The sequence below is a fragment of the Paramormyrops kingsleyae genome, chromosome 16 (assembly GCF_048594095.1).
Source record: "Paramormyrops kingsleyae isolate MSU_618 chromosome 16, PKINGS_0.4, whole genome shotgun sequence".
Classification (NCBI taxonomy): Eukaryota; Metazoa; Chordata; class Actinopteri; order Osteoglossiformes; family Mormyridae; genus Paramormyrops; species Paramormyrops kingsleyae.
The window spans coordinates 14,103,836-14,130,140 of record NC_132812.1 but is presented as its reverse complement, the minus strand read 5'-3'; the positions used below and the strand labels follow the sequence as shown (position 1 = coordinate 14,130,140).

General features: G+C 46.8%; 1 long non-coding RNA gene across 1 annotated transcript in view; it reads left to right on the top strand.

Annotated features, from left to right (window-relative positions):
* The window catches only part of LOC140578721 (uncharacterized), an 86,448-nt gene extending 60,629 nt beyond the window's left edge, over window positions 1-25,819 (top strand). Inside the window, exons 4-5 of the long non-coding RNA XR_011982991.1 lie at window positions 25,325-25,545; window positions 25,692-25,819. This is a non-coding gene — a long non-coding RNA (uncharacterized lncRNA). The remainder of the gene's footprint in view (window positions 1-25,324; window positions 25,546-25,691) is intronic.
* Window positions 25,820-26,305: the final 486 nt, after the last annotated feature.

Sequence of the window (26,305 nt, the reverse complement as noted above, 5' to 3'; positions counted from 1 at the left end):
ATTACAACACAGCAGCAGTGACTGGAACTTAGGCCCTTAACTACAGTAAATCCGGCCATGTGGGGCAAAGAATATAATGTGTGAATTAATATTTTTAATCACAGAATAACTAGCAAAACAAACACATGTGATCTGAAGTTTGAGCGAAGTTGAGGCCTTGCTGACAAGGTAGTGAAACACATGCTAATGAACACAGAGACGATTATTCTGATGAGCAGCAACACTCTCCTGTATGTGGCAGCCAGTGTCACTGTGTTCATAAATCAAATCAGGGGCTTATTATGGTACCAGCTGGCAAACATTTCTGAGTAAATTTCTTCTGTGACGGCTTGCCAATGACTCATTGTTCCTGCCAAAGCCTTCCACCGCTGAAAACACTTCGCTCTGGGTTTTCTAATGCATCAGATTGTTTGGCAAATGGGCGATGCCATTGATAATGACACTGTTTAAAAAGAATAATAAAATGTTTTTTTAGGGAGCTTTGTGTGCGAGTGTAAATGCAAGGGTAAGCAGCGATGATCTGCTGGTTAATAATCTCCTCTGATAATCATCGTTACTTGTTACGAGCAGTAATCAGTGTATATTTATTCCTTTTGGTGACACAAGTGCACAGCTGAGTTACGCATTAATCATCTGGAACGTGTCCGGCATTCCGGATGGTCCACATATGTTCATCGGATGAAGTTCCTGCACCATCGGGGCATGGCCGGCAGGACAACGAGCCCAAGGAGGGCGTTTCTGGGAAGGCGGCGGGTAAGGGGAGGGGGGGGCAGATGGGCAGTCCAAAAATGCATGTCTTGAGTGAGAGAGGCCCCCCTTTGTTAGTCGCATTAAAGTAAATCCGCGGAGGACTGATCCATACCCTTATCGCGGTCTCAGAGATAAGGAAGCCAACCAGCTCTACGGCCCACCGGGATTTCTGCTTTTTTCAGAATGGACTACATCACCGGCATTTTTAAAATGGGTCCTGGCAGCCCGCAAACCCCCCCACCTCCCAGCCCCCCAGAACAGCAGGGGAAACACTGAACCTTAACGAGATGCCTGTAGTTTTCCTCGCTGATGATTACTCATGCTTTTTATGCACAGGACTTGGCCAAGAGGAGCCACCAGCCAAAGGGTTTAAGGTAGTAGTGGAGAAGGAGGCGTTGTGTAATCAGTCTGTGCGCTCTTCTCCATCCCTCTCTCTCTCTCTCACTCTCTCTCTCTCTCACACACACACACACACACACACAATTCCTGATTTCCGTATTTCTTTCCCCTTGCATCGCCCTCCCCTCCCCCTCCAATCCCAAAGCAAAGGAAGAGAGGCTGATGGTCCCCCCAAGGCGTGCCATATGGTCATCACACGAGAGCTCCCAGAAGCCTCGCTCTGAAGAAGAGGTCATGCCATTCCCCCGGCTCCTCCAAGGAGGGTGTGAGAGACCCCCCCCCCCTCCCAACAAGGGAGCGCGCCACGCCCGCTGAGAAAAGGACTCGCTGTGATGCCTTGACCCTCCGACAAACCCGGCTAAGCAGAAGCTGCCAGCGTGAGGTACGCAAGAGGTGCGACGTCTGAGAAGGTGAACAGGGAGCTGTCGGTGACCAGGCACAGGCGGGAAAAGCTTCCAAGGATGCGGCACTGTAGCCAGAGATATCCGGCACACTTTAACTGCATACTGGCCAAGATCAAATCTCCCAGACTAACTGCACCTCCAACTCAGCATTTCTCCAAACGTGCCTTTAAATCACAGTGCTGTATACAGTAACCTTTACCGTGCCCTTTCCACATGCGGCGTGTTAATCCGGAATCTATACTGTCCCACTTTCCTCTTCAAGTGGAAATGCATGGTACTGGCGGAGAAAATTCAGAAACAAATGTATGTCATTGGCTGAGTAAATTAGCACTTGGGAAAATGGTCTTGAAAGGCAAATTCCCTCATTCGCACAGATATGAGCATATAGAAAAATGTCATGCAGCAGAATGGACTTTACTAGATTTTTATATTAACATGAAGGGCTGATGAGCTCAGAGGCCAATTGCCATGAATTCAGTTTGTCCAGGGACCATAATTCATGCAGAGGACCCAACTTTGTCATCAGCTAATCATATATTTTTAATCAGTGAGTGACAGGGGAAGATGCATTCCAAGGACCAATCAGCTTCCAGCGCTGGCTCGGTCCTGTATATGCCCCTGCATGAATTGCTACCCTGATGTTGTAGACGATTAGCCGGCGAAGGTGGACCGTAATCTCATAGGTGTGGACACTAGGAGTGGGCGGGCTTTATGGCCGGTGACTGGGTATCTTCTCATCTACATGCAACGTGGAGGTTAAACGGAAATTCGCCGATATTAGGCAATTAGCTAAATGGATACAGCTATTTAGGGGACTAATTGGAAAGTTGTCATTCTTTAACCAATTGCATAGCCAGCAAATAAATGAACGGCTGCACAATAGTCACTTCTATGAGTCAATACTGGGGCCTTTTAAAAAAGATTGATCAGGGTACAGAAGCCTGTGCTGAGCCAGATTAAAGAATAATCCCCTCCAGCCTTCACGCAGGCTTGATTTTTCTCAATTGACGTTGTTTTCCCCTATAGCCAACTTTTATTAATTTGTTTATTGTTACATTGTGGGTGATTAATTTTTGCAAAAAGTCAATAAAGGACTTTTTTTTTCAGTCAGTGGGTCAATAATAAAAGCAACAAGGCAAATGTAGCAGTGAAGCACCCATCATTGCATTGGCCAAGGAGCTGGCTGAGGATGGGTTCTGAGAACAGCAAAGGGCCAGGTTTTGAAATGCTGAAGAAGAGGTGACAGGCCATGTGCTCTGGGGTATCTGGAACCTTCTTGTGTCCACCAGGAGCTCTGTGAAGGCTGACAGCAAAGGCCACGAAGTTCACACACTCCCTGCTAGCTTTCAGAAGTATCTCAGCGAGGCTCGAGGTAGAAATGCAAGATCCTGCCGCCTTGTGTCTTCCTTCGGCCGAGCGGTGAGGGTGACGGCTACCGTGTCCACTGTTGCAACATCTGCATCCAACAAATTGCAAAACAAGATAATGGCTCGGCGCTCCCTGCGGATTCTTGTATATCGCTCTCCGAGTCTCAGAGATCTGTGTTGAGTCACCGAAGACTTTTCCCCGACGAGGCTGTTGCTGCGGAAACGGCTACGAATTAGAGGAGGCAGTTAAAAGGTTTCAGTGCGTTGGGCCGGGTCTGCTTCGAATGGCCCAGAAACTGAGCTGACAATCTGCAGTGAGGGAAGAAAATAAGGGGTTTTCAGAAGCACCCTGGCCGGATATTGTCACAATACGTGGCGAGGCCGGCCGCTCAGTCAGCCTTGGTGCGGAAAAAATGCAGAAAGCTGATCAGAGGAGAGGGATGATCTGGCTGCCCTGTCATGTTTACAACAAGGAGACAGACCAAAGCAGGCTGTACACGGTGGTGACGCTTTCCAGTGTTGGGTTTACAGGCTTGTAGGTCAGAGTATAAGCCCCAGGTGTCCCCCAGTGGTTGAAACCCTTTTTGATGACCAGCTCCTGTGACCAGCAGTGAGACAGCTGCATCAGGGTTTATGAAATGTCCCCCTGCCTGTTCTACATCTGACTCATCCAAATATAATCATCCTCATCTGCAGATTCAAACTACATTAGCATATATATTGCGCCACCCCCTCCAAGTCTGAGAGAGGTACCAACATGGGCTTGCGCTCGCTGGATGGCACCGTTGTAGAGGCCCAGAGGTCCCATGCGTAGGGGGAGGAGGGCCACACCAGAGGGGTCAGCTGAGGCCTGCTAGGTGAAACTGTGGATTTTAGAGCTCCTCTCCGGGTATGTGCCCTATCACAGGGTTGGACATCTTTATTCGGACACTGGAGCAAGACGTCCTTGCACTTTAATTGGCTTAGGGAAGATTCCAGGCAAATCTCCTGTTTGAAATAGAGTTGAGATGTTCACTGACACCCCCACAATGGAGGTTCTGTTTGAAACTACTTTAACCTAGTGCTAAACTACAATGATTTAAAACTACAACGCAAACTACTCAAACAAAGTATAGGATGGAAGCTTTGGTGCAATAAATCCTTTCCATCCTGGAGGCTTGAAAGTACTCAGGTATGTAAATGTTAATAATCTTGTCTTTCACACTCAGTTAGAGGGGTTTGGGCTTTTGGCAGACTCACCACACACCTGCGTAGGGTTTGAGGTCCCCCCAAATGCTCACTGCCAAGCCCAGTGCGTCACACACACATCCACACATCCGACAGAGAGTCACATAGCATGTGGAGGGAGTGCCGACCTTGTGACATGTGATTGACAAATCTTAATCCCTCCCTCCCTCCCTCCATCTCAAAACAACAGCACAGATTACAGCACAGTTCCCCCAATTCCAGTCTCAGAGGGTCAGTCTGCAACAGCTGAGCAGATTTCCCAATCCAAACACACCTTATTCAACTCACTAGCCAATTACCAGGCTTAGTTAGTGTGTATTACAGGCCGGTGAGGTTTGAGAGCCAAATGGAGGTGCATCTCAGATCCAGGTAGAGCTCTAAACTGCAGCTTTAAAAAACAACTCCCCTGGGGTAAGTCGGACTGCGTTCTTTCTCCGGTGGACGTCGTGGTGACCTCTGGTGTCACTGTGAAATAGGCTGTGAGGATACTGACACGCCGCCGGAGGTCCTAGCTGTGACCACCTTCCGGAATTAGCCAAGCAGTGCTAACATCTGGACACCATTCTGTTTCCTTTGGTTGATTATCTTATTTTTCGCGGCAGAGGGACGCCTCGTCCAATAGAGCAGGCGTCGGAGACGAGCCCAGCAGACCTGTTGAGCAAAATGAACTCCCGGGGTGCGAAACAAAAAATAATATTTATAAACGTGTTTGTGAGAACGCATCACAAGAGTGAGCATATGCTTCCCCAGTGGTATCCGCTTCCCACGGAGGAACACAGCCGACCAGAGATGCCAGCGTCCAAGAACTGCTGACTTTTAAAAGCAGATAGTCACTGCAGGACAGGGCAAGATCTATGCGGCTTTTGTCCTGCACAGCAGGGGATATTCTAGGATTTTTTTAAGGTGGGGGCATAAGAGGGGCAGTAATTCTTGCAGAGGGGTCAACCTTATCACTAGCCAATGATACGTTTTGAGTCAGTGAGTGACAGGGGAGGGGGCACTCCAGGGGCCAATCAGCTTTCAGCTGGGGCCAGTGTCCCTGTAGCCCCGCCCCTGTATACCCCCTGCTGGACGTGATTCGCCCTTGTTGCATTATACCAAAGGCTTTTAATGTGCACTTCTTAAAAATAGTTAAACATATAATTAGATATTTCTGGCAGCACTTACTGGGGTACTGCGTAGGCTAGGATTCCCATGACCGGAAGGTCGGCGGTTTAAATCCTGTGGCCAGCAGAATGACTGAATCTCTGTGGAGCCCTTGAACAAGGCCCTCAACCCCAAAAACTCCTCTAGGCGAGCTGGATAAATGTCTGACCCCAAGCTTCCCTCTCCCCTGTGTGTATCTAATAGGAGAGCAAGATGGTGTATGTGAAGATTGAATTTCCTTGTACTTGATCTCACCTGTACAATGACAACAAAAGACATTCTATTCTAGTTGGCAAGGCAGGACATTTCTGCTCAAACAAGCTGAAAAGAGGAGATGTTTTAAGTCCCTAAAGGTGTGTCTTGTGGTGCCTCGTTCTCCCCCAGGATTGGGGCTCATCTGGGCCCCGTCGGTGCGTGTGTGTGTGTGTGTGTGTGTGTGCCGTTCACAGCTGTGGGCAACAGAGAGCACCTTGCTTTTTGCAAAGCCGATGCATTATTCAGGCGATTCCCGGACGATCTGACCATTTACATAACAGCCCAGATCCCGACCTGGCTGTGTGGGCTTCACACTGTGAACTTGGCCTGGAGGACGTGGTGGCAGTGGGGGTGGGGGGTTACAATGTGGGGGGGGCGGGGTAGGTACAGAGGCGCACACTTAGTAAGGAGCCAGTCGAAGAGCCACAATATGTTTCGGTGTATAATGCCTATTAGTCACACTGCATTGTGACAGGGAATAATCTGAAATCTCATCCCTGTGTGCAACTGGCTTTGGGGGGGGGGGGGGTTGGGGGGGGTTGGGGGGGACATCCATCCTGGGAGGACAAGTCAGGTGACCACAACGAGTTGCATCAGTCGCTCCCACCGACCACCATGTACACAGTATAGGCCCTGGTAGCACAGTACTGTCCCACACAAGGGCGAAACGTTGCGTCTGTAGTGTTTTGTTTTCTACCAACCTCCTACTTCATCCCCCCCCCCCCCCCATTCCTCGATCACATGGTTCTGTCCCGTGGCCTCCTTCGCTGCGATAGGCCCGCACTTTGGCACAGCATTCGTGGCACTTAGTGAAGGAAGTCGGCGTTTAAAAGTGACACCGTTGCACTGCCACCGAGCGTTGCTGCCCTGACCCGTCCCCGTCAGCAGTAAATATGCATATTGAAAAGGCGGGGGTGCAGGGACGGCTGCCGGAGCGAGTGCCCTGCCCTTCCCCTGTCTGTGCATGAGCTTTCGTGAATGACCCCATGCTGAGATCCGTTCCAAACTTCCGGGATCATTTTACCTGGGATTTCATAACACTGAAGGACAAATGCAAGTGTCCTTATTACCAATACATACATTAAAGGGATCCACTGGGCAAGCATGCTGCCCTCCCAAGCTGGTATTCACATTGCTACACTGTGTTCTCTGGCACTTTGCAGCATTATAGGGTAAAACATTCTCTATGCCAACCGCATGTATCTTTCTCTCCTCTAGCCCTGTATTGATTGATATAAATTGAATATAATTGAATATAATTGCCCTATTTGTCTTCTAATTGCACTATTTCAAATTGTCACAGTCCCTTGGAGATTAATAAAATCTATCTATCTATCTATCTATCTATCTATCTATCTATCTATCTATCTATCTATCTATCTATCTATCTATCTATCTGTCTATCTGTCTATCTATCTGTCTATCTATCTGTCTATCTATCTATCTATCTATCTATCTATCTATCTATCTACAGATGCAATATATTGCAATACATAATGCAGTGTAGATACACAACACATATGTGAACAGATTCCAGAACAGAATTACTAATGGTGAATCTGAAAGGCAGATTAAGAATGTACAAGATGACCTCAGAGTCAGGCTGACAGAGATATGGCACGTCTTTCCTCACTTCAGGCCTTCGAGTCAAAAGCAGGTCTGTTGGTGTCAAATCTGAATAATTCCCGAATCTCATTCGGGGGCTTAATTGCCGCTGTGGAGTCCTGAAGTGCGTGTCAGTCTCTGTCATCGCCGTCCTCTGCAGAAAAGGTGAGCAAAAGCTGAGCCGTCCCAGGTGTGCCCACGTTAACAGGGCATTACCAACCCCACACGAAATAATCCGTCACTCACGACCATCACAAGTAATACCCAGTTGCATGTATTATACGCCGAACCAATTAATTCACCATGTCAATTATGTCATTATGTCAATTTACATGACAATGACTCACTTGATAGTCATTAAAAAGTGCATTTATATTCCACCAGTGGGAGAAGGTTAATCAGTCTTCTGAGAGCCCAGATAACACTAATATTCTAGAATGCTGCCTTTGATTAAGGCAATTCGCCGAATCACTCTGCACATTCGCACAGGTTATTCACATAATTTCACACCTTAGTTGAAAAGGACGCAAAGGGATTTATGCTCATATTCCCGCTTATGTTGCCCATCTGCCCAGAAAGGATGGACCCTACAATTACTGCCTTGTTAAGTACGTACGAGCCTTTTCAAACCGCCCTCATAGTAAACAGTGACAAGACAAGAGTTGAAATCCCAGGAGGGGAACTGTTAAAACGCACCTGTGATATTTACCGCCACAGACGTTTTATTGCACGGCAAATTAAATACAAAATGATGTGTGTCAAGTAAGCAGGAGTTTATTGTCATATGTAGTTTGAACGGTGATGTGTTTGGTCACATGACTGCAGCCGGCTGTCAGTTAATGGTGCATCAAAGAAAAAACCAGCAGTGAACAGCAGTGCCAGTCATCAAGGGCGACGGAACAACGAGTAATGTGGGAAATAAATAACGCAAAATAACTAACACAAAAAAACAATATAAAAACAACACAAAACTGTGTCATAAAACTTAAAATTAGCAAGTGAGCAGGGGTGATAAATGGTATCTGAAGATGAACAGGGAGGCAATATAGGAAAGTGCGAATTGTTCTGGATCCCTGAAAAGGACTCGGGGAGCACAGGATATCAGGAGGGGGTGGGACAGGCGGGCCTGGCGTCTGCCGTCACCCCGGCGGCACACAGGCGGTGAAACCGTAGAGGAACCACAGCCGAAAGACAAGGAGGGAGGGGGGAACAAAATCAATGAGTGGAGATCTCTGACTGGGGGAAGAGAAGCGAGGGAGAGGCTGGCTTGTTCCGTGACGTGGCCTCGGTGGTAAGCGATAGCCAGTTCTGGGGCTGGCCAATCAATGAGCCCTCTGTGTCCACCCCTCCCATCTGCACCGCCACCCACACGCCACCGGGGACCCCCAACGAGGCGACATGTGGGCCCCACATAGATCCAGAGCCGGTCACTGTGAATCGATCAGCGATGATGACGCCCCCCAGGGGCCAGAAATGGGAGAGGCACTTGTAATCCTGACGACGGGATGGGTGGAGGGGGGCAACATTGTGTACTGATCTCCCTGTGTGCAGCCTAACAGCAATGTAATGCTGGGGGGGGGGGGCTCATTTTATTGTTGTTGTCAAGAAAATAATATACCACTGCAGGTAATGTGCTGAGATTCTCAAAGGCAAGCCTTGCTTTACGACCAATCAATCGTCAGCAAAGCCGGTGCCATTTCCACAATTCCTGTTCACCTCCAAATCCGGGTGTGTGCAGTTCACCATAGCAGCGCTTTTCAAAAACCAAATAAAATATTAGTCTTTTATCTCCCTTTGCCGTTTGAAAGAGGCAATTATGCAGCGGGGTTCGGTCCCCGTCTTTGCCAATAGGGTAATTTGGTGGAGCGAGAAAAGGTCGTAATGTGACGGTGACTTATTTACGAAGCTTGTGACGACATTTCCCCCAGCTTGCAGGACAAAAGGCGGAGTGGGAAGCGGCTGATCGCTCCGGAGACGTGCATTGCCCACCCACCCGGGGGCCTTTGAGCTCGCCGTCCTGCCAGACGCAGCATCGCAGCAGGTTTTACTATGAATGGAAAGGGGGGGAAAAAAACAACTTTATATGCTCAGTGAATCAATTACTCAGAAACGCACAACAGTGCAAGTCTCAAAAATAGAACGGGAAAAACACTCAATTTTATGCAGAGATATTAGATTAAGCTTGATTATTCAACATCGCCTGGTGACAGATCCCTTTTATTTTGTTCCAGAGAGATAATGGATTTAAGGCCTCCCTCCTTTTTTCCTTTTTCCTTTTCTGCTCACCTCAGTTCTGCAGCAAATGCTGAATTCGCAGTATAACGGGTTTGATTTTATTGCGACGGGGCTAATCGATATGTCCAGTTTATTCCGGGACACTGGGGCTCTGGATACAGTCGCGACTTTGGTGAAACGGCGGTCAGCCTAAAGCGGTGTGAAGGGAAGCACCGGCCGGAGTCCAGAAGTTAGGGTAAAACTCAGGATTTAATCGAAGAATCACACAAAGACACTAGCAATCCAAAACGTTAATGACAGGACTGGGGAAAGACTAACAGGGAAGCATTTAAATACAGAAACTTAATCAGACATGACTAGGAACAGCTGGTAACATGGGGATTCCACATGTGGTTAACAAGGGGGCGTGGCACACAGGAGGAGCGGCAAGATCGGGACGTGACACGGTGGGGCTTAACGCCATAGTGATAATCTATCGATGTTCCACTTTTACGCCACATTTCTTTATGCCACAGAAAAAGGCTTCATTCCTCAGCATCATAATGTTCTCAACATCTCATGATATTGACCAGTAACTATTTTACCGATAACTCAGCTAGGACAGCTCCCACTTTGCATCAACTTCACATAAATGGGTGATAAAAATATTTGAAAGAATAATATGGACAGTGTTATCCCATCTAGAAGGTCTTCTGTATTGGACAAGCCGTTATGGAAGATGGATAGCGTGTGATTTCATGTGTTTCTATGTAGCAGAGTATCTTTGCTAATGGACAAAAGTATTACGAGCTGCAATTTTGTCCATCAGAAAGGATCCTGACTATGGTGTTCGCCATTAGCATTGAATGTAGCTACATCGTTGACCGTTAGCAGTGAGCATGGCCATCTTGTTGACCATTAGCATTGAACATAGCTACATCACTGATCGATAGCAATGAGCTTGCCATAGTGTTGACCATTAGCATAGAGCATAGCTACATGGTTGACAATTAGCAGTAAGCATGACCTTAGTGTTGACCATTGACTTCGAGTGTAGCTTCATCATTAACCATTTGCAGTGAGCATGGTAATAGTGTTGACCATGAACAGTGAGGTTGGCTGTAATGTGAACTATGTGAACCAGTAGCACTGAGGTTAGTTGTAGTTTTGACAATTAGCAATGGTTCTAGTTGTATTGTTAACCATTATCACGGAGTCTGAATGTATCTTTTACCATTAGCAGTGAGTTTAGAAATAGTGTTGACCTTTAACGATGCTCTGGTTGCAACAGGGAAGCAGGTTATAGGCATAATTAAAAGAAAAACGTCTTGTGGGCCACACACGCCTTTGTTCTTGGGTCAAAGAAAGGACAGTTTCCAAATAACACGCGGGCAGACTTTCCCGGACGTCTTTGGAATCTCACAGACAAAGCAATGGCTGAAGGGTTCGGTCTGCTGACAGCGTCTATCACTCACATTATTGGGCTTGTCTTCCTTCCCAGCTCAAGGCTGTCAGCGCTTAACGAAGACAGAGCCACTGAAACCACTCAGATGGGACTCAGGCTTGTCCCTTACTCGCTCCCGAGGAAAGAAATAAATAAACAGAAGGTCATCTGCGGTAAAACGCATAAATTATGTATCCCTGTCATACAGGATAGATCTGGATTTGAATCTCCGAGACAGGGCACATACAGCAGACCTCAAAAACAGTTGTAAGGTATAAATATTTCATGAACTTTTTTTTCTTCCTTGAGAAATACAAAAATAGATTAACTGCTAGTTATATTTTCAGCACCCTCTCATATTTATTTACCTCTCCTTCATAAAGAGTCGACCGAGATCCCTTCAGATGCAGCGGACCTCGCTGGTCCTGAGAGATTTGCTTCCCCCCAGCTGAGATGAAAGGCTGCATCTTTTTTTTTAATATTAATTTAAAGACAGTCGCATTCTCTATCCACGTGAAACACTTTTCACATGATATTGCAGAAAGGCGATAAATAGATTAACGGTTGTGTTGTGTAAGGGGAGGGTCACATGATGTATGAACAGCTGCCCACAGCCTAAAAACCTTCAGCGCCATATAAATTGCTTAGGGGATGTAGCAGATCTGCCCCTACCCCACCCATCCCCAGCTCCGAGCAGCAGTTTTTGCGGTAAACGTGTCGTGTGACAGATCTGCACTGGAGAATTGGAGTCTCAATCTGTCGGCTGTAGCTGAGTGATTAACGGCGTTTTAAGATCCCTCCCAAATGTAATGCGTGGGGGATGAAAATCCTCTTTGCCGGCAAATCCTCTCTCTGATGCGGTTAATGACATCATATAGAGGACTCGCCCGGCATTCGCTGCAGAGGGACTGGCGATGGAAACTAATGATGTCAAACACGTCTGCTGGAACATGCCACAAAATCCTAGTCGCTCCAGATATCACGAAAGCGAAAAAGGAAACGACTGTAAGACTTATCACTGAGGGGAGGTGGCAGTGGAGGAACTACCTGCACCCATCCTGGCCCACGGGAAGTCTCAAAGCCTAGAGAGAAAGGTTCCCTTGGGACACCAAACCTTCCCGAGCGCTGGCTTTGCGACGGGCAGCATTTAAACGGGGCTAAATTTAGCACCTGGCTTTTCTGGAGTAAACTCTCCCAATTCTTTCAAAGTTTTTCAAGGTTTAGGTGCTTTGAGTCTTTGGCTAGACGGGCAACAGCCCTTGGCTGTAGCAGTGATCAAGAGACTGTGTGACACATCCAGCCATCCAAAGATACGTCTCCCCCTCCGTCAATAAAGCGATCAATTTAACATAAAACTTTAAATGACATATTCCCGCTCCACCCAGCAATTAAAACGAAGGCGGCTGAAGGCAGATACGCCAAGGCGCCGTGAAGCTTTTTAAAAGAAAACGTGGGCCGGGGATTAGCCAATCCCCAGGGAGCCCTGGAGACTGGGAGGAAGCGAAGTGGACCATGGCTCCCCGCCAGCGGCGAGCCGTCTTCATCTGTGTACATCCGGCTGCAAATGGCCGAACGCAGTTCTCTGCAAGCTGTGCCGTGTCAGCCAAATTGGAGTGACAGAACATATTAAAATTAACAATCGTTCCGATTCCCACGGCATTTTCGAGTAAGGCTCCCCTTGATAGGGCCCGACTCAATTACGTAAATTGTTAAGACCCCTCGTGTGCACTAAAGTAAAACACTGAATTGATTTAATTAAAAATAACTGTCTTAAATGACTATTTCAAGGAGATAGCCTGTACCGAACGGCAAGCAGCTACATGCTGTCCTTTCCATTAATTGGCCGGCCTCGTCGAGAGGCTGCTTGAGATGTAATTTTTAGGAGATTAGCACTTCGGAATTTGCCACTGGAGGAAAACCGTTTTATGATATTCAGGGTCAATTTTGACTCAGGCTAACATAGATATTATATGTAAAGCCTTATTTTTAAAAGTATGAGGATAATTTTAACACAATGAACTTGTGCACTGGTGCCCTGTCTCAGCCCTGCCCCAGGGTGTCCACTGTTTCATACCCTGTGCTTCCTGGGATAGGCTCCAGGCTTACTGTGACCTTGTAATGGATGAATGGATGGATGGATTCATGCCATGACCTGGGGACAGATACCATGACTTTTCAAAATGACAAAAAAAAATACTTTTGACATACATTAAGTTGTTTTATACTCTATTTGGCTCAGAGAAACAGTTTCTCAGTTTATATAAGATTAATGTGCTGCATCAGGGGCTTTTGGAACTGGGGTGGGGGGGGGTTACATATACTGCCCCAATATTTACTTTGGCTTCATTCACACCCCCACCCAATAAATAGACCTTTGCCTTTAAATTATTAAGTTGTGCCCCCCCCCCCCCAATAACTCTCTCCCACACTGCTGTGCTGCACAATTAACTGCAGGGAGCATCATCTTCACATAAACCCAGTAATATCTGACCCACTAAGGGAACACAAACATCCTTTGTCCTGCTTACTTCTCAAAGTGTTCCTTATACTTTAAAAGAAGGCTTTTCTACCCTTGATGCAGCGGATTTCACAGCGTTGCGTTATATTAATAAATAACTCACCGTTATGTGGAGCGACGTGCCATAGTGGTGTGTCTCACTCGTTATTTTAATGGTTGCATATAGGTTTTAATGAAGTGTACCTGCCGCCACCCCCGCCCCATTTTAGCGGGACTCTCTCACTGACACCGAGGACGGAGACTCCAGGAACGGGAGGCAGAGAAACATCAATGCTGGATCGGTGCCAGGCTTTTCTTTAAAGTCAAAGATCCATGAAAGTTAAAAAAAGGTTCAAAAACGGCAGGAACGAGGGTGCGGCGGGGAGGTGGGGGGGGGGGCTCTCTATGCGCCATTTAACCCCGGGGAACCAATAAACCTGCGGCAACTGATTCAAATACTGGGGAGCTTCAAAAAAGGTGAGCCGTTAAGAGGGAGCGAACGGACCGAATCGCCTGCACTGAACTTTATGTTTGTCGAGGTGAAATTCGGGGATGGGAAAGCAAAAAACTATGATTATTAGACTAGAGAGGTCCAAACTGTAAATAAAGCAATCTACTGATCTGTCAATAAGCTTTATACGTTGACATTATTAATATCTTTGTTTTTATTCCCATCTGGAAAATGGATTTATGGATGGGGCAGAGTGTGTCTCAGTTGGTTAGTCTTCTGTGCCTCTGTTCAGAAGGTCACCCATTCAAATCCCATCCTCAACAGAAGAATCACATGTCTATTGGGTCTCTACCCCCACCCCCCCAAAAAAAAAAAATGCTCCGGAGGTGCCACATAAATGGCCTGACCCTGTACATGTCAAGGAGAACAGCACTTGTGTAAATTTCATTACCATTATTTCATTACACTTGTTTAAAAACTTGTTTCTTTCAGTGAAATATTTTATCTCCTTCAACTAATGTTACACATGAGAATTTCCTGATTATGTATTTGATGTGTATTTGATATATGCACATATAATACACACATACTACCTGTTTAATCAAGCTGAAATCCACCCACTGCCGGGATGCAGCCCCACTGCATGTGCTGGGATTGTTCGCCGCTGAGGAGCCCTGCTTTTCCTGCTGGTTGCTGCATCCCTGACCCCAGAGCAGCCACCCACTCACGCCCACCCACTCGGCCCGTTTCGGAGGAGGAGCAGCGCGTTTCTTAATGTGCTTTAGCTGCATCTCCACTCTCCAGGATGGCCTTCCTCCAGCTGGCCGCCTCTGCGTCTGCGCGCCAATCTGTCGGAGCTCACATCCCAGCCTGTCTCTGTCCATCGCCTGCCTGCATGCCGCCCGTCCGCCCACCACCTCAGTCTATGTCCATTCGCACCCCGGGGCTGGCTGTCCAGAATCAGCCGGTAACATCAGATGGGGGGGGGGTGGGGGGGGGTCTGTGCCAGGAGGAAGGAACAACCCAGGTTTAGCTGGACAGGGGAGCCCAGACAGGGACAGGGGATGTTAGGGCAATACTGGAGTAACAGGTGAGGAGCATGGGGATGTGAGAGGACACCAGCCTCAGGACCACTAACACATCCGCAGGGATGGCAGAGGGGTAGCGAAGGTGTAGCGGAAGGAGGTGTGGGAAAGGGATGTGTCAGAGGGAGATGTTGCAAAGGGAAGTGTAGCAGAAGGAGGTATAGCAGATGGAGGTGAAGTGGAGGGAGGTGTAGCAGAGGAAGGTGTAGGAGAGGGAGGTATAGTGGAGGGAGGTGCAGCAAAGGGAAGCATAGCGGAGGGAGGTGTGGTAAAGGGAGCTGTAGCAGAAGGCGGTGTAGTAGACTGAGGTGTAGCTTAGGGAGGTGTAGCAGAGGGAGGTGTAGGAGATGGAGGTTTAGTAGAGAGAGGTGTAGCTGAGGGGTGTGAAGCATAGGGAGGTGAAGCAAAGGGAAGCATAGCGGAGGGAGGTGTGGCAAAGGGATTGTCGGAGGGAGATGTCGCAAATGGAAGTGTAGCAAACAGAGGTGGAGCATAGGGAGGTGAAGCGGAGGAAGGAGTAGCTCAGGGAGGTGTACAGTAGGAGAGGGAAGTATAGCTAAAGGAGATGTGGCAAAAGGGAGGTGTAACAGGAGGTATAGGTGAGGGAGGTGTAGTGGAGGAAGGTGTAACAGGGAGGTATAGCAGAGAGAGCTGTAGCTGAGGGAGGTGTAGTGGAGGGAGGTGTAGCAGAAGGAGGTGTGACAAAGGGAGGTATAGCGAAGGAGGTGAAGCAGGGGGAGGTGCAGCAAAGGGATGCATAGCAGAGGGAGGTGTAGCAAAGGGAATGTCAGAGGGAGATGTTGCAAAGGGTGGTGCAGCAGAAGGAGGTGTAGCAAACAGAGGTGGAGCATATGGAAGTGAAGAGGAGGGAGGTGTAGTGGAGGGAGGTATAGCAGAGGAAAGTATAGGAGAGGGAGGTATAGCTAAGGGAGGTGTGGCAAAGGGAGGCGTAACGGAGGAGGTATAGGTGAGGGAGGTGTAGCAGAGGGAGGTATAGCAGAGGGAGGTGTGGCACAGGGAAGAGTAGCAAAGATGCTGCGACCCCAAGGAGGTGTCAGCCTCCTCAGAACGAAGTTCGGCTTGAGGCATAATTAACAATCACCTATTCATTAATAACCATGTTCTCACACCTTGTAATGTAAAGGCTATTTGCATCATCTCACCCTGGAGTTCTTTCTCAGTCACTGAGTATCAGTGGGGTCCTGATCTGCCCAAGTATGGTACAGGGGACTTGGGACTCCACTCAGTTACCACTCAAGATTGATCAAGATATAAAATATACCCCAAAAAATGAAATAGTTGATCCTGCACTCAACCCCAAGCATGGATCTCACATTTATACCTGTGATTCAGTGTGTCTCATAGAGAACAAAGAGGGAAATGCAAAAATCCTGATGTACCAGACTCATACTTGTACACAGAGGCTTTTAATGTATAGGCTTTTTTTCCTAGCCCCCCAACCCTGCAAATTAGCAGATTATTGATGTGACATCATTTTAGATTCCCTCTTGTCTTGTTTCTCTTTTGCTTCAAAAAAGAGCTCAATTGGCCACTTCAGCCCTGCCAGCCATGTCATCCAAGCACCCCAGACATTAGTCTGCCCCTGCTTGTACAAATAGCAAACAAAAGAATTAATCATTAACAATAAAATTGCTTTATGCTAATTGGGGTTAAGTTTACATACAATGAAGTCAAAGATCATGATAGCTCTACATCTATATCTGTTACTGTATCCACACCCAGCACCATGTCATTGTTTGACATCGACCTTAATGCCAATGTCTTTCATACTGTGTAAAGCACCTGTTCCTCGTGTGAGCCTCCGAAGCTCAGGCTTCATTCACACGTGGCGAAGCTCCTCATCTAGACCCGTGTAAAGAAAGCCACAGAAGGTAAACTCCATCCACTCGTGCCGCTAGACGAAAATCTATTCCCATGTTCTATACTGGCTCCCGCAATAAAAAAATACCCAGGACAGCGAAGTCCCTTTATTTTGCTTCCTCACCCCCCCCCCCCCCCTCATTTTTATAGATAAATATTTCATGAGCTTAGCAAAGCTTAACCTTTAACGACGCGTTATCTAAGTTATTGAAGCTGTCCGTTCATATTCCAGAGCCGCTTAGCAAAGCAACACCATGACCTGTAAGGTGGTAAATTCACATGCCTTTTTGGGACGGGAATGTGGATCCGGACTCTGATGTACAGAAGCACTACATTCTTGGCCGTCCACCATGTTTCCCATGGTGACTGTCAGCAAAGCAGCAAATATTCATGGTGACATATAAGGAGTGTCTGATTAGCAGGGGTGATTTTGGATGTTTTAGGATGGGAGACTTAAGAGGGAACATAATTTGTACAGAGGGGCCAACCATATTATTAACCAATGATGTATTTTGAATCGTTGAGTGACAAGGAAGGGGCCAATCAGCTTTCAGCTTTGGTTAGTGTCCCTGTGGCCCTGCCTCTTTTTACACAGCACTGTGAGAGCATGCAAGTGATGATAAGAAGACAAACATCAGGTAAATGCCCTGCCCCCATTTCTGCCCCCGCAGGCAGTTTGACACGCTGACACAAGCTCCGCGTTTACACTAATTAGTTATCATTCATTTTAATGATCCGCCCGTTATCCCAGGCACCTGTGGAATCGGCCATGTTCTCCCCACATTCATTTATTTGTCCGATCCGCCATGAAAGGTCATCTGGAATCGAAATGAGCTTGTTGTCTGCCTGATCTGATCTCACGGGTCCATATCGTTTTGGGGGCGACATGAGCATCCACCTGTCATGGCAACAACCCTGCGTTGCCCATTGGTTCTGGTCCGCATGCTATTTGCTTGGGATACTGGACACCTGGGGCTTGCTTAACGTTACGGCTTCTCCCATTGGCCCAATGGATGCAAGCCCCTCCCCCTCTACACATCTGCTGAACATAGATTGAACACAGATCAGTTAAGGGCGGGGGTAATATATAACTCTGTGGAGAGCTGAGGTCAGATCTCCTCCCGCCAGATGTGGAGGTGCATTCTGCCGCTCCCTCTAAACCCCGCTTTAACCTCGCCCGTGTGCCGCTTCTGGCGGGGCTCCGTGAGCGCTCCAGCTTTTATCCGCTCCCTGGTCGGCCCACGCATTCCCCTGGCCAGTGAGAGAGCATAATGAGCGCCGTAAAAACTGTTGTTTTTTTCTTTTTGGCAGGAGCTCGTCTACAGCGACTCGGCAGTGCTGTGGATTAAAAATACACCCAGAAAGTAAACACCGAGAAAATACAATGCAAAGGCATATGCAGGCATATGGCAGTACCAATTACATTTTAATTACATAATGAAAATTATATTAAATTGATATATATGTCTTGTCCAGGGTTGTGAGGATCAGAAGGTTGCCAGTTCAAATCCCAGCATTGGTGGAATGATTTCACCAATGGCTTTCAGCAAGGTCTTTAACCCCCAATTTCTCCAAGAGCGTCTGCTACAAATAAAATGCATATAGCTGTGTAGTCATGCTACAATAATCCACGGACATTAAAATCTACCTGCCCTGGATATTTACCTGTTCCAATCTGCGGCGCAGGCCTTGCCCCCCACCTGGGTGCCTTATAATGACAGCATGCGCCTGCACCTGTCATGTGATCACCTTCCGGCTCACAGGATCCAAGCACAAACCCCACAGAGAGTGAAGAAACAGACGTCTGCAGGTCTGCCCCCCTCCCCCCCCCCCCCGCCCAGACACACACACCTCACGGCTCCCGTTCGCACCTTGTCATTCTACAGGAGGGGACGCCGTCACTAATTAGTAGGGCTGGTAATTACATACGGGTGGGGTGGGTGCAGGGGTACATCAGCCCCCCCCCCCCCCCAGTGCTGCTTGCGTGTGCATTAGAATGTCTGAATTGCCATTCGTAGATGGCAAAAAATGTCAGAGGCCTTTCAAGTCCATTTAATAACAGGACTGTGTTGGTGTTGCTGTGTGACCTGCGTGTAAATATCAGTGCACCGTCTGAGAGCCCCCAGCTAACCCCAGTTGGTTGGGGCAAAGGAACAAATTTAGCAAGAAAGTCTCCACCTTCTTACCATGAAACAGGAGTATATACAGGGGCGGGGCCACAGGGGCACTTGCCCCAGCTGAAAGCTGATAGGGTTCCTCCTCTGTCACTCACCAATTCAAAACATATCATTGGCTAATGCATTGGTTCCCAATGCATTGGGGAATAGCAAGATTTTCATCCCCTTGAAACACACACATAAATTGGTCTCCCTGCATCCTCACTACAGACTCCTGAAGGAAACATCTGTAGAACTGCTATTATGGCGTGATATTAAGCTTTAATATGTGGTCTTTAAGGACCCAGATTTAACTGTTGTAAAGGTTGTACTATGAAACATTGCACTTCGAAAATGCCTTTATATAAGCAAAAGACTTGTATCTAATGCATTTGCTTTCATATTAAAAGAAACAACACCAGTGCATAGAAATTGAATAAAGAAAATTCAAATGTCATCTGAAAAATGTAGACAAGTATCAGACTAGTGAAAACCAACTAGGTTGTGCTTATTTCTGTGTCTGCGGTATTTGTAACCGTTACTGCCACTCCACATGGTTGGTACTGAGGATTGTTTTCTTTCACATCAAATGTGAAACTTATTTATATGTTATAAGTTTTTTCCTACCTAAAGCCAAGTGTAGCACAGAAATTATGGCAAAACAGTTTACAGAAAAAATACACAGACAGAACTTCATGGTTTCTATTTGTCACATGGATATACGGTTTACACATTTGAAGCCGGTTAGATTATTATTAACTTTAGATTAACATTATTCATTATTCCAATCATGCATGACAGTCAGCTAAATGTCTAAATATTTACAGTCGACCAAATATCTAAAGATGCTACTTCCCACTGGATTCATTTCAAATTCGTTGCCTCCTGACATTTTTGTCTCGTTTTTATTCCTCGACGAGAGTGTCAGTACATTTTTGGCATCATATATTCATTTGTATTTTATTATCGTCTAGTTTTCACCAAAGAATAATCTTTGCTTACACATAATTTTCATCATAGTTTTCATCGTAGTTCGGGAACCTCTGGGCTAATGATTAGGTTGGCCCCTTTCTATGAATGATAGCCCCTCTTATACCACCCACCTTTAAAAATCCTAGAATCACTCCTGCCTCTAAATGAATATTCCCACTTCTGGCTACGGACCAAGAAAACCCCTTATCACAAGAGACCCGACCCCAAGGTATTAGAATTCATGGCAGAACAAGATGGCGCGTGAGAAAGTGGCAGAGCGTACAGGTTTGGATGTGGCATTGTTTGTGTTATTCTGTTACACGTCGTCTAAATGGGTGTCTGATGGACTGTGATAATGGATGCTAAAAATAAAGACCCCATCTGTTCATCTATCAAGCTGCGTCCGAGTGCCACATATTAAAGTATCTCTTCTGCTCCTGCAAGCCCAACTTGAAAAGGACATCTATTCATTTCAAAGTTCGCATCACCTACCCAGGGTTGCGGTTCTCCACGGTTAAGTCCTCGGAGCATGTCTGCAAGGTTCTCTGTGCTACTTCAGTATCTCACAGCCCAATAGCTGATAGCGACTCTGCGACAGAGGGCGACCCCAGATCTGTTTTCGACGGTGTTTGGCACCCCAGCTCAATTTCAGGCTCGTGTTGGAAAGACACGGACCTTGCTGTTCGGCCCGTAAACCGCCATGTCTGAGTATATCGCCTGACACGTCCCTGATGACGGCTTTTCCTCCGCCGGAGTTGTGTTTCTGCAAACTGTCATTTTTTTTCTACAACCCATAATGCTTCCCAAGGGAAAGAGAGAAATGCTCCTGAAGCAAGGAGCTCAATTTAATCTCCATCATTAATATCCACCCAGCCTTCCACTTGCCAGTCGCTTATCAAACACGGGGTAACCTGAAGTATATTCCAGGCAACACAGGACACGAGGCAGGGGACACCCTGGACAGGATGCCAGTCCATTGCAGGGCGCACTCACACACCGCGGGTGATTTAGAGATGCCAACTGCATGTTTTTAGACTGCGGGAGGAACCCGGAGTACCTGGAGGAAATCCATGAAATCCTGGGGAGAAGAGAAATCTGCACAAACACAGGACAGGGGTGGAAATCAGGCCTCCGATCCCGGAGGTGTGAGGCACCACTGATCCTCCATGCCACCCTCAACCATTAATACCGCACCTAAAAATAGAAAGAATATGAAGCAAATGCTAACCGGCTAAATTTTCTAAATATGAGCTCAGGCTGAAAGAGCAGAGCCCAGCATCAGAACATTAAAGGTCCCAAAATCAGCCATGACACTCGATAACCTTCCTATATAAACTGGAGCATAAATCAATATGAAGTCTTCAGTGGTATCAGTCCAGTGATGGGAGAGAAGGTGCAAGAACTCGATAGAGAAAAACAATATATGTTCACCGTATCCCCCTGATTACCAGGCATTTGTCAAAAGGTCCCAGAAAAGGACGGCCTTGATCTCTCGATCTCAGCAGTATCTGAATGTCAGCAGGGTCGCTGCTCGGCCACACCTGGCCTGCGGGGGGAGCCAGTCGAGCTAGCAGCGCCTGTCGACGTCAAGCAGGAGAACCACGGGGCAGGGAGCCAATCCTGAGACTTACCTGACGTGTCAGAAGCAAAGGACAAAGAAGCAAAAAAACAACACACACAAAACCATAAAACAAAAACAGCTGCATTTCGAAGGTCGACTATTTACCTAAATGCCACTGCTCTTCTTTTTTAAGCCCAGCTAGAGTCAAGGCTAAGCCTTTGATCGAAAACGCCACATAGGCAGTATATATTTTTCCCTTCAGTAACTTTGGCTATAATCACAATTTAAACAGCCTTGCTCGGACCATCTCAAGCATGCTGGATATTAATGACGCTAACCCGAAGTTAGACAGTACCACTAATGTCCACATTTGTTTTAGCGCTGATGTGCGTACAGTTGTCATAACAGCGTTCCACGTGAATAGTTTAATCAATCGGAAAAAAGCAAGTTCTGTGAGAATATGTGGAAAAACACTGCCCTAGCTTCTGTGAACTTTCTAGAGAAGGCTTTTTCAAACGGCAGGGGCCTCTGCAGCTCTTACAGGACCCAGGGAGTTCAGACAAAGAGCATATCAGCAAGACAATGCGCGTGACAGGGGCGGCCGTGCACCGTGCCCACAATCATCGTGCAGAGCTCACTTTCAGGAGCAGAGGGCTCACGCTCACAAAACCACGACCATGGCCCCAGCAATAAGTCATCCTAATTGTTCTGATGACACCTCCATGGAATAAAAAGGGCTACAAATAAAAAAATTGAAGTCAAGGAAGTCACACCATGAATGAGAACAAAGACCCCAACTCTTTTTTAGCTAGCCACCAAATTATAATTTTTTGAATAAGATTCTTCATTTCTTTAGAAATCAGAACATTCTTGTAGAACCCAGGAGGTTGTCAGCTGATCTTCTTAGTGGTTCATGTGACATCGCCTCACCCTTCGCTTTTCACCTTTCCTCATTGAAGCAGAGGACTGGTGTCAGACTGAGATAAAGGGAATAGTTCACCCTAAAGTGCCCTTAATACCGTGGTTTCAGAGTTAAAGGTCACCCAGTGCTTAATGTGTCTTGATACATTTGAGTAGGTGGCTATTTGATGGGAAGCTACTGAGATATCTGTAATGTCTTGATCCAACCTATTACACTCCTCTTAACAAAAACTTCCTAACATCTCTAGTTAAAACCGTTAGAGTAAATACCAGGTATGCACTAACAGAATGTAATATTTTTCTTTATATGTGATATATATTAATCAGAATTTTTTTGTAAGCAGCTTTTCAGAATAATGACTCTAATCCATCCATCCCTTTTTCTGAAATGCTTACCCAGTACAGGGTCACTGTGGACCTGGAACCTATTTCATGAGAACGACCACCTGGATGGGATACCAGTCCAGGGATTAAGATTAATAATAATAATAAAAGGATAAATAGAATCTGTGATTCATAGCTGTGGGGATACATAAAATAAATGACATGTAATATATGGCTGAGCTAAGTTACTTATGCATAGCACTGAACAGTAGCACCTGTTTGCTTTTATTAGTAGGATGTGAAATGGATTTGCCTTTTGTCACATGACGCAGGTGTCACAGAAGAGCCACATGGCCTGAGTAGCTGGGGCATTTCTGTTATGTACTGGGGAAGCACGGACTGGGGAAGCAGAAGCAGAACTCGAGGTCTCAGTAGAATATGGGGTTTAATCAAAGGAAAGACACGATCGGGTTACAACCAGAGTTCAGTTACGAGTTTCATTGGCTTAACAAACGAAGCTCTACCTGTGACGAATCACAGCTGTCGTGTTTTAGCACTTGCTCCTCAGACATCTCCTCAGTAAAGTTTCTGCCTCTTTTTAAGTATATATAATTTCAGAGGGAAAAAAACTGTTTATCACTGCATCTCGGCAGCACGATTCTGATATTTTGTTCTGCTTCAGCAAAATACGCAGACAGCTCTGCTCTCAGGCCCGTGCTGTTTCCCACTCCGCCACGCGCTAATTTATATACCATTTGCATGTAATGACTTCTTTTCTGGCGGGTTCGATTTTCTCTGTCACGCCACGGCTGTGGAAAAAAAAAATAGTGCCAAGCACAGCAACTGCGCTGAGAAGAGGAGCTCCGGCGCTGCGGGCTCTCTGGCCCCGCATTTCTTGCGAGTGTTGAGGCCGAGGGCTAGGTGGTGGTGGTGGTGGTGGGGGAGGCGAGGGTGATTCAGCGTCTAGCTCTGCAGTTGGACTGTGACCTTCATCATCACTGCAGTGTGCAACAGGCCCTAACTGATCCCTCAGAGCACAGAGAAGAGCGTGCAAAGCTTAGCAGTGCAATTACAGCCTTTTAAGTCAGCCTAGTCTGCAGCCTAGCTAAAGAGCCTTAATTAAACACCTTAATTATGTCCTTGAAGGTGGTAAAAGTCACTCTCTTTTTTATGCATTATGTATAGTCCAAAGGCATGTAGTTAGGTAAACTGGTTTCTGTAGTACATGATTGTTTCAGTATGTGTGTTGTGCATCTGCCTGCATCCTCAAAGGAGCCCTAGCATCCCCCCGCCCCCCCAGGCACTATGACCAGGATCAGCACTTGGTAGATTGATGGATGGTTGGATGGATGGATAGTTGGTTGGATGGATGGATGGATGGATGTTCCCATAGTTAGGCTAGCTAAACCAGTCTAGGGGACACCGTGATGAAATAAAGCTTTATAATGAGTACAGCTACACTTTTTGGTACATATCCTTCCTTGCTCACCTTTTTTCAGTCATACATGCAGATACAGAGGTGAGACTGAGGCTTGGGGTCTGAACATGGCCAGTCATTCATCCAGTGCCCCTGGAGCATTTTTTTGGGAGGCTAAGGGCCTTGGGTCCAGCAGAAAAGTAGCTCCTTTGCTGAGCATGGGATTCGAACCAGAAACCTTCCGATCACAAGCACAGGGGCCTATCCCAGATGGATAATCACGACATCAGAAATGGCTGTTTTGTGGCTTCTTGACAAGAGGTGGGTGGCTTTCTTCAGCACACGGTCCACACTGGACTCACGGCTGCCCATGTGATATGCCCGGTCGCTCCCGGACTGTTCCGGAGGTTCCATTTCACAGGGTGACAGGCGCATGGCTCTTAAACGCCCTTCATTAATTCTCATCTGCCTGGCCGAACACGCCCCCTTAATGGTGACAAATGATCATGGTCTCGCGTGGATTCACGCCTTGGCCGCCCAGCCCGGTGCCGACGTGCCGGGTGTGATCGAGCACGTTTGCACCGCGGTTAAAGCCGGTGATGGCAGCGCAATCCTGGAGCTGCGGTAAAGGTCAAAGCTGCTCAGATAATGGGCGCCTAATGATACACTGTATGAGCCTAATTAAAAAAAGCTTTTTCATAACCAATTAGGCGTTTTAGATAGACCGAGGAGTGAAACTCTTTATAACACATTAAAGCACAGGTGACTGCAGAAAAAAGATTAACTCTATTTTTTTAACGACAACTGCAGCCCATCCTCGGAACAGCAGAATATAGATATAGATATACCACAGAAGCGTCTCAAACATATATGCTCCCGTAGCCAACAAACAGAGAAGTGATGCAAAGGTTGTCAGTTGAAATCCCTGAGAGCACACTTAAACTGTAACCTTACTCTCTACCGTAAGTTGTTCTTGATAAAAGTGTCAGAAAATATATATACACACACACAAAAACATATGTGTGCATACACACACATACATACATAGGGGCCAACACCAAGGTAAATTCTGATAAACATTGTGAAAGAAATACAATTTTTGACATATGTAGTTTTACCAGCGACACAGACAAGTTGCCTTGGATGAATTAACAATCCCTATATGTATACCTATACATATAAACAATTTTATTGTGTCTTTTCTACGTTTTCCATTAACCTATTATTTTTCCAAAAAAAAATCTCCAGCTGCTGCCTGCTGTTCCCAGGATGGGCAGCGTGCGGCCCCCTGTCGTGTGCTTCATGATGGACCCACACAGGAAATGGCACAGACCATCATCCAGGGACCTGAGGGAGACTCATCAGACCACTGGGTCTCCCATCAGGATCTCCGCTGGATTCCACTGCCAGCGGCGTCACGTGACACTCCAGTCCCTGGAGACAGAGCACGTGTTCCCTCCGTCAATACGGTGAGTGAGGATATTTTTTTAAAAAGCATTACCTCAGTGTCGTTAACAAAAAGTGGCCCGCTATTGATCTGGATTTTACGCAATGGGGGGTGGGAGTGGATTTGACTGCTTACCGACTCAGACTCGGCGACTTGGTTTCCTGGCAGCTGTGGCGCCGAGCTGAAAGCGAAGGAAAAATTACTGCCACCCCCCGCCCGCCCCACTGAAGGCCGGCCGCCATTTGCACAGTGAGGAGTAACAGAGGCCCCCACCTGGACTGCAATCAAGACTGAGTGACATGTACAAGAGATGTGGGAAACAGGGGAGGACGAGGCAATACATCCCCCTCAATATCGAAAGACCCCCCCCCCCCCCCCCCCCCATCCTCAGTACACGAACAGATATCTATTTAGGGCCGAAAGGTATTACAAAAAAATCACATTGTGATATTTTTGGGTTTTGTGTTCACGATTCATAATGTCAGATTTAGCTATTTAACGCATTTCTGTCATGATACAAATGAAACCGCAGAGGTTAAATACATAAATTAATCTGACTGGCAGTCCCATGCATAATAATGTCAAGCAAGTCATTTTTTTATGTGTGGTGCAGCCTGGCGTTCCTTCCAGCTTATGCTGTCAAGAAACTCAACAAATCAGAAAATAATGTCTCCTCAAAGCCCTGCCCCTACACTTAACACACGTCCTTTTTCCATTCTCATCCCTTCCCTTCAGTGCATTCATGCCTGCAGATAAACTTGTGATCGCGGTACTAGCTTGCT